At 38.9% G+C, this 9,390-nt stretch overlaps 1 non-coding gene across 1 annotated transcript; it reads left to right on the plus strand.

Moving 5' to 3' along the window:
- The first annotated feature begins 6,379 nt into the window (after positions 1 to 6,379).
- On the plus strand, positions 6,380 to 6,486 carry LOC130964250 (small nucleolar RNA R71). The gene has a single exon (XR_009080351.1). It is a non-coding gene; the product is annotated as a small nucleolar RNA R71 (small nucleolar RNA).
- The last annotated feature ends 2,904 nt before the right edge of the window (positions 6,487 to 9,390 follow it).

Raw genomic sequence — 9,390 nt, forward strand, 5'->3', positions numbered from 1 at the left:
TATGATTTTTGAAAAAGATTTTGAAAAGATAAGATTTTTTAAAATTGAAATTTTGACTTGACTTATAAGAAACAACTAATTTTAAAAAATTTTGACCAAGTCAACCCAAAATTTCGAAAATTTGGAGGAAAATAAGGAAAAGATATATTTTTTTTGATTTTTTGAATATTTTAATTATGAGAAAGAAAAACAACAAAAATACTCAATGCATGAAATTTTTAGATCAAAACAATGAATGCATGCAAGAATGCTATGAATGTCAAGATGAACACCAAGAACACTTTGAAGATCATGATGAACATCAAGAACATTATTTTGAAAAATTTTTGATGCAAAGAAAACATGCAAGACACCTAACTTAGAAATCTTTAATGCATGAAAAATATGAATGCAAAAGTGCACATGAAAAACAACAAACAACAAAAAACAAGAAATCATCAAGATCAAACAAGAAGACTTATCAAGAACAACTTGAAGATCATGAAGAACACTATGAATGCATGAGATTTTCGAAAAATGCAAGAAAAATTTTAAAAGCATGCAATTGACACCAAACTTAAAAATTAACACAAGACTCAAACAAGAACACAAAATATTTTTTATTTTTATGATTTTCTAATTTTTTTTGTATTTTTATTTTAATTTTTTTCGAAAATAAAGTTAAGAAAAACGAAAAATAAAAGAAAAATTTTGAAAAAGATTTTTGAAAAGAAAATTACCTAATCTGAGCAACAAGATGAACCGTCAGTTGTCCATACTCGAACAATCCCCGGCAACGGCGCCAAAAACTTGGTGGACGAAATTGTGATCACTGTTCTTTGATTTGCATTTATTGTAGAATTGTGGAACTTAGGATTTTTGGCACGAGTGGACACAACTCCGTTCAACTAACCAGCAAGTGTACTGGGTCGTCCAAGTAATAAACCTTACGTGAGTAAGGGTCGAATCCACAGAGATTGTTGGTATGAAGCAAGCTATGGTCACCTTGTAAATCTCAGTTAGGCAGATTAAAAAGTTATGGGTTCGAAAATTAATAATAAAGGGAAATAATAAAAGGGATAGAATACTTATGTAGATTCATTGGTAGGAATTTCAGATAAGCATATAGAGATGCTGTATGGCTCAAGGACGCCTGCTTTCCCACTGCTTCTACTCAATCCTTCTTACTCCTTTCCATGGCAAGCTTTGTATAGGGGTTCACCATCAGCGGTGGCTACTTTCAATCCTCTCGGGAAAATGATCCTATGCGGTTGTCAATCGCACGGCTAATCGTCTGGAGGCATCACCCATGGTTGATGGCTACATCCCATCCTCGCAGTGAAAACTAATGCTCACGCACTCTGTCACAGTACGGCTAATCACTGGTTGGTTCCCACGCCTACTGGAATAGAATCCCTTGATTCTTTTGCGTCTGTCACTAACGCCCAGCACTTGCAAGTTTGAAGCACGTCACAGTCATTCATTACCGGAATCCTACTCGGAATACCACAGACAAGGTTAGACTTTCCGGATTCCCAGGATCCTACTCGGAATACCACAGACAAGGTGAGACTTTCTGGATCCTCATAAATGCCGCCATCTATCTAGCTTATACCACGAAGATCATGTTGGGGAATCTAAGAGATACGCATTCAAGCTTTGTTGCATGTAGAACGGAAGTGGTTGTCAATCACGCGCGTTCATAAGTGAGAATGATAATGAGGGTTATCTAACTCATCACATTCATCATGTTCTTGGGTGCGAATGAATATCTTGGAATAAGAATAAGAGAGATTTGAATAAAAGAAAATAGAATTGCATTAATACTTGAGGTACAGCAGAGCTCCACACCCTTAATCTATGGTGTGCAGAAACTCCACCGTTGAAAATACATAAGTAAAAGAGGTTCAGGCATGGCCGAATGGCCAGCCCCCTAAAACGTGATCAATAGCCTCTTAGGATGAAGAATAAAACAAAACTGAGACCAAAGATGTCTAATACAATAATAAATCATCCTATTTATAATAAACTAGCTCCTAGGATTTACATGAGTAAGTAATTGATGCATAAATCCACTTCCGGGGCCCACTTGGTGTATGTTTGGGCTGAGCTGGATCAATCCACGAGCTGAGGCTTCTCTTGGAGTTGAACTCCGAGTTATGACGTGTTTTGGGCGTTCAACTCCGGATCATGACGTTTTTCTGGCGTTTAACTCCAGAAAGCAGCATGTACTTGGCGTTCAACGCCAATTTACGTAGTCATTCTTCGAATAAAGTATGGACTATTATATATTGCTGGAAAGACCTGGATGTGTACTTTCCAACGCCGTTGAGAGCGCGCCATTTAGAGTTTTGTAGCTCCAGAAAATCCATTTCGAGTGCAGGGAGGTCAGAATCCAACAGCATCAGCAGTCCTTTTGTCAGCCTTTTTCAGAGTTTTGCTCAAATCCCTCAATTTCAGTCAGAATTTACCTGAAATCACAGAAAAACACACAAACTCATAGTAAAGTCCAGAAATGTGAATTTAACATAAAAACTAATGAAAACATCCCTAAAAGTAGCTTGAACTTACTAAAAACTACCTAAAAACAATGCCAAAAAGCGTATAAATTTTCCGCTCATCAATGATCCATCCTTTGAGCTTGGACATGTAGTTTTTATTCTTGTCCCTCCATATAGCTACTTGCCATATGCTCAATGGCTTCCTTGATGTGAAACAGATTTATGTTGGCTGGATCATATTGTCCTTCTTGCTGGTGCCCTATTTGTTGGGGTTCTTCTTGGTGAGGTTCTTCTTGGTGGGGTTCTTCTTGTGCAGTTCTTTTCCCTATCCGAAGTCTTCTTTGTTGTTGAGCAAGTGTCATATAGTTTATGTGTTGGAACGTGACTAGCCTTCCAGGATTCACCCATTGTGGATTGTTGTCTTCGAACACCACCTTGGCTTTCATGCATAGTCTCAGGATGGTGCTGGGGTACCAAAGTCTAGCACCCGGATCATTCTTCTCGACTGAATCCTAGATTCCTTCAGCTATAATTTCATGCACATTAACGCTTCCACCCTTCACTAGGCAATGTACCATGGTGGCTCGAGCAATATTGACCTCAGAATTGTTTGCGGCTAGAAGGATAGACCTCCTTACTAGCTCAAACCATCCTTTGGCTTCTGGGATAAGGTCTCCTCTCCTAATGAACCTCGGTCTCTTGTCCGAGTATCTTTCCCAATCAGACCCAATAACACACATATCACTCACAATTTCTTCAAGTTTATCTTCCTCGGGAGCATTACTTATTCTTACTTGATAGCTAAGCTCATTAAAATGTGGTGATTTCAGCTGAAGAGTCCTTGTTATAGCATTGGGGCTGAAGTCCACCTCTGTTCCTCTTACATAACTTTTGAAGGTGGGGGCCCTAGTACTGTCTTCTCTGACTGCATTTGCATAGAACTCTTTGATGAGGTTTGAATTTATCTTTGTCTCTGGGTTGGTGAGCTTTTGCCAAACCCTCTGTGCAATCTTCTCCCTGATCTTAGGGCACTCATCCTCGTTGAAATGGAATGTCAATTCTAGCAAGATTTTATTGTTTTTGATCCGTTCATATTGAAGCTAATGGAAGGCAGTCTTGAATCTCCCGGCATCGGAAGGAGGATGCTCCATGGGCTCCTTCCCTCTTCTCCTTTTAGAGCTGAATGAAGCCATGAGTGATGGTTGGTATGGTTGTGGCTCACAAGACGTGGCCAGAAGGGTGTGTATAGAACTTTTGGTGGAGGATGAAATGTGTGTGTTCAAAAGAAGGGAAGGGAGATGAATGAGAACAAGAAGTGTATGGAGAGGGTGCAAAATGAGGATCATTTATATAGAAGAGTGATGGGTGTTTGAAAGGTGTGGATTGCTAGTGTTGTTTTGTGATGGACGGTTGGAGTTTGGTATTGAATGAGCACAAGGATCACCCCTTTTATGATGGTCTTGGTTTGGCCTCCAAGGCTATCCACTTTCCAATGTTGCATGGCAACACTTTCCAAGATACTCCCCTTGGAGACAAGTGTATAAGTTCCTTGGCATAGTGGCCGAATCTCCCTTCCTTGATTGTCCTATCAAGTACCATTATTACCCTTTTTTTATTTCCTACACAAGACAAAAGGAATGCAAATGGTTAATTGAAATTATTGGTGGGAAAGATTAAGGTGTGAACTAGCTACTAAAAAAATTCTTTTTCTTTTGTTTTTAAAATATCTAAACAACTAAATGCTTTTCATGGATACAAATCAATCGACCATTCAAGTTCCCATGCATGCAACGTAGGTAACACCAAACTTGTTTGTGATCATATGGTGCAACAAGATTTGAAAGGGATCTTATACTATTGAGTGTGTTCAAGCCCTCTTGGTGTGCCTTGAACACTAAACTTATCATGTACTATATGTTGCATGTAGGGATGCTCATATTGTTTGTCGGAGTTGATTTAGAATCCATGAACTTTGCTTTATTACTACTATTAGAGACTAAAGAAAGAGGGTGTAGAACATGGGTTGCCTCCCATGAAGCACTTCTTTAGTGTCATTAGCTTGACGTTTGGTCCTTGTCAAGGTGGTTGGTAGTGCTTAAAATCTTCCCCCCTTGCAGTGAACATATTTCCATTGGCTTTGTTGAGAAGTTCCACATGTTCCAGAGATAAGATTTTATTGATGGTGTATACTGGAGGCAGCTGAGATGGAATAGTGGGGAGGTGAGGTGGTATAGATGGAAAGTATGTAGAGACCACTTCATCTCCTGGAGAGAAATCTTCTGTAGGGATTTTCTTGTTTTTCCATCCCCTTGGGACCTTTTTTCTTGTGTCTATTGATGTCAACTTGTTCCTTGTGGTTTCCTCTTTAAGAATGGTTTTGTTGCCTATCTCATATGACTCTGGTGGGTCTAGTTCCTTTTGGATTGCACTTGGTTGATGTTCTTTCTGATCACATTGGTTGTTAACCATAGGAGTTTTTAGGGGTAGTGCTTGAGGTCCCTTGTTTGACTCTTCCTTCAGCTCTCCTTTGTTATCATGATCTACTTCTTGTGAGGGTTTAAAAACATTGAAGGTGAGCTGTTCATCATGTATTCTCAGTAGTAGCTCTCCTCGCTCCATATCTATAAGTGCTCTGGCTGTGGCTAAGAATGGCCTTCCCAGAATGATGGGGTGAATAGGATTCTCATCCATTTCTAGGATGACAAAGTCTGTGGGGAGGAAGTAGTTCCCAACCTTCAATAACACATTATCAACCACTCCTATTGCCTATTTTTGAGTTTTGTCAGCCAATTTGATGATTACATCTGTGGGTGTGAGCTCATTGATTTGAAGCATTTTCATGAGAGATAGAGGCATTAGGTTGATACTTGCTCCCAGGTCAAAGAGTCTCTTATCAATCATTGTTTCTCCTATAGCACAGGGAACGTGGAAACTCCCTGGATCCTTTTTCTTTGTGGGTGACTCTGTTTGAATGAGAGCACTGCAATCCCTGTTCATCTTTATTGTTTGTCCACCCTTCAATGAACTCTTTCTGGCTAGTAGCTCCTTTATACTTGATGTAGGAGGGCATTTGCTGGAGGGCCTTAATGAATGGTATATTTACATCAAGAGATGCAAACATGTCGAGGATCCTTGAATACATTCTCCCTGCTACACCACCCTTAAGCCTTTGGGGAAAGGGTGCATATGGGTTCAGTATCTCCCTTTTCTTCAGCTCTTCCTTGAGTGTGAGTTAGGTTGCATGGTTTCTTTCTTCATGGTTTCCCTTTGGACTGTCTTGGAGGTGTTCTACTTCCTCCATACTCCTCTCATCACTTGTGGTGATCATCTTACATTCTTCCCACCTTACTTTCTTTGTTTCTCCTCTTGGATTCTTCTCTGTGTCGCTGGGAAATCCATCAGTGGGTTTGGGAATTTGTTGAGATAGATACCCTACTTGGGACTCCAGTCTCTTGATGTTTTCTCCTTGGTGATTTCTCCATCCAGAGTTGTAAGTTTTGGAGTATGGATCATGGATTTGTCTAGATGAGTTTCCAACATAGTTGGCTTGTTCCCAATCATATTCTTCTCCTATATTCACTCCTTCTTGAGCTGGTGATGAAGTGATGACTGCTGTAACTTGGTTTTCCTCCACCTTCTTGGTAAGATCTGCTAGCTGCTTGGTGATCATCTTATTTTGAGCTAGCAATGCATCCATGTGGTTCAGCTCCATTACTACTCGAGTGTTGCTTCTTTCAGAGGCATAGAAGTAGTCATTCTCAGCTACTGTTTCAAAGACATCTATGGCTTCTTCAATGGTTTTCTTCTTGTTTAGAGAGCCCCTTGATGAATAGTCTACAGCCTTCTTTGACTCATAAGAAAGACCTTCATATAAAATATGAAGTTGAACCCATTCATTGAACATATTTGGTGGACATCTTCTTGTTAAGTCCTTGAACCTCTCTCATGCCTCATAGAGAGTCTCACCATCTTGTTGCCTGAAAGTTTGCACCTCAGCTCTCAACTTGTTAATTCTTTGAGGAGGGTAGAATCTTGCCAAAAACTTGTTCACCACTTCTTCCCAATTTGTTAAGCTCTCCTTTGGAAAGGATTAAGCCACTTGGATGCTTTGTCCCTGAGTGAAAAAGGGAACAAAAGCAGCCTATAGACATCCGAGTGGACTCCATTAGACTCCACAGTGTCACAAATTCTCAGGAAGGTAGTTAGATGTTGATTGGGGTCTTCTTGAGCACTTGCTCCAAATGAGCAATTGTTCTGAACAAGGGTGATGAGTTGGGGTTTTAATTCAAAGTTGTTGGCATGTATGATGGGCTTTTGGATGCTACTTCTATAGTTTCCTGGAATTGGATTGATGTAGGAGTCTAGAACTCTCTTTTCTTGCCCAGCATGATTTGCAGGGCCTTCTCTAGCATGGTTGTGAGCTTCTCCTTCATGATTGTTTTCCAAATTCTCCTCCATGTTTGTTTCAAAATACTCTTCCTCTTCCTCAGCACCAACAACTCCTTTCCCTCTTGCTTCCCTCCTTAGTCTCTGGAGGGTCCTTTCAGGTTCTGAATCGAAGGAAGTTGAGGCTCCCCCTCTTCTCCCTATCATACAACTAACAAAGCACACAGCAAGAGATGAAATGAAGAGATTATTCTTGTTAGAGTGATTGTTAGTGTGAGTGGTGCAAATTATCAAATATTAGTGGGTTAGTGAGCAGAATTGTAAATAATAAAAAAGAAAGAAAGAAAACAGAGAAGGTATATGGGATGAGAAAGAAACTAAACAAACTGAAGATAAATGATGAGTGGATATCTTATACGCTTTTTGGGCGTAATTTCATGTAGATTTTAGTATGTTTTAGTTAGCTTTTAGTAGATTTTTATTCGTTTTTAGGCAAAAATCATATTTCTAGACTTTACTATGAGTTTGTGTGTTTTTCTGTGATTTCAGGTATTTTCTTGCTGAAATTGAGGGAGCTGAGCAAAAATCTGATTCAGGCTGAAAAAGGACTGCTGATGCTGTTGGATTCTGACCTCCCTGCACTCAGAATGGATTTTTTGGAGCTACAGAAGTCCAATTGGCGCGCTTTCAATTGGGTTGGCAATTAGACATCCAGGGCTTTCCAGCAATATATAATAGTCCATACTTTGCATGAAGATAAATGACGTAAACTGGCATTTAACGCCAGTTCCATGTTGCATTCTGTCGTTCATTAGCGCCAGAAACAGGTTGCAAGTTGGAGTTCAGCACCAGAAACAAGTTACAACCTGGCATTCAACTCCAAAAACAGCCCAGGCACGTGAGAAGCTTAAGTCTCAGCCCCAGCACACACCAAGTGGGCCCTAGAAGTGGATTTCTGCACTATCCATCTTAGTTTAAACAACTTTTAGAGACTTATTTTGTATCTAATGACATTTTTAGATCTGAACTTTGCACCTTTTGACGGCATGAGTCTCTAAACTCCATTGTTGGGGTTGAGGAGCTCTACAGCGTCTCGATGAATTAATGCAATTATTTCTGTTTTCCATTCAAACATGCTTGTTCCTACCTAAGATGTTCATTCACGCTTCATTATGAAGAAGGTGATGATCCGTGACACTCATCACCTTCCTCAATCCATGAACGTGTGCCTGACAACCACTTTCATTCTACATTAGTTTGAATGAGTATCTTTTAGATTCCTTAATCAGAATCTTCGTGGTATAAGCTAGAATCCATTGGCAGCATCCTTGAGAATCCAGAAAGTCTAAACCTTGTCTGTGGTATTCCGAGTGGGATTCTGGGATTGGATGACTGAGACGAGCTTCAAACTCACGAGTGTTGGGCATAGTGACAGATGCAAAAGGATAAATGGATCTTATTTCGACATGATCGAGAACCGACAGATGATTAGCTGTGCTGTGACAGAGCATTTGGACCATTTTCACTGAGAGGATGGGAAGTAGCCGTTGACAATGGTGATGCCCTACATACAGCTTGCCATGGAAGGAGCCTTGCATATATGAAAGTGAGAAAGCATTATGTTGCAGGAATTCAGAGGACAAAGCATCTCCAAAACTCCAACATATTCTCCATTACTGCATAATAAGTATTTATTTCATGCTCTTTTATTTTTTACAATTAAAACTAAAAATTATTATTGATATTGGTATCCTGACTAAGAATAATAAGATAACCATAGCTTGCTTCAAGCCAACAATCTCCGTGGGATTCGACCCTTACTCACGTAAGGTATTACTTGGACGACCCAGTGCACTTGCTGATTAGATGTGCGAAATTACATAGTGTGAAGTAATTTTTATGCACCAAGTTTTTGGCGCCGTTGCCAGGGATTGTTTGAGTTTGAACAAATGACTGTGATTCTTGTTACTTAGATTAGGAAAAGTTTGTCTTTTTAGTTTAGAGTCACTAGAATTGCATCTTCTATTATTCCTTTTAAAAATTTTTCAAAAATATTATTTTTCTTTAATTGAATTTTCGTTTTTTTTATGAGTTTAGTGTCATGTTCTAAGTTTGGTGTCAATTGTATGTTTTTCTTTATCTCTTAATTTTTCGAATTGCGTGTTCTTATTTTTCCTTGATCTTCAAATTGTTCTTGTCAATTTTTCTTGTTTGATCCTTGGTTTGTCTTGTTTTGTGTCTTTTCTTGTTTTTCTTGTGCTTTTTCAAATTTTTAGTTTTCAAAAAAGAAATTTATTTATTAAATACCTTTTTAAAACACGTTAAATTTATAGCTCAGTTGGCTAGAGTGTTGGCTTATGTTATTGGCAATTGGGTATCTTCTTTTTAAAACTTTTTCAAAAATAATTTTTTCTTTGATTGAATCTTGTGCCAAACTTTAAGTTTGGTGTTCTCTTGTTAATTTTCTTTAATTTTCGAAAATTTAATTTGATTTTCAAAAAATTTACGTTTAGTGTTCTTTCTT

This window comes from Arachis stenosperma, chromosome 2 (assembly GCF_014773155.1).
Source record: "Arachis stenosperma cultivar V10309 chromosome 2, arast.V10309.gnm1.PFL2, whole genome shotgun sequence".
NCBI lineage: Eukaryota > Viridiplantae > Streptophyta > Magnoliopsida > Fabales > Fabaceae > Arachis > Arachis stenosperma.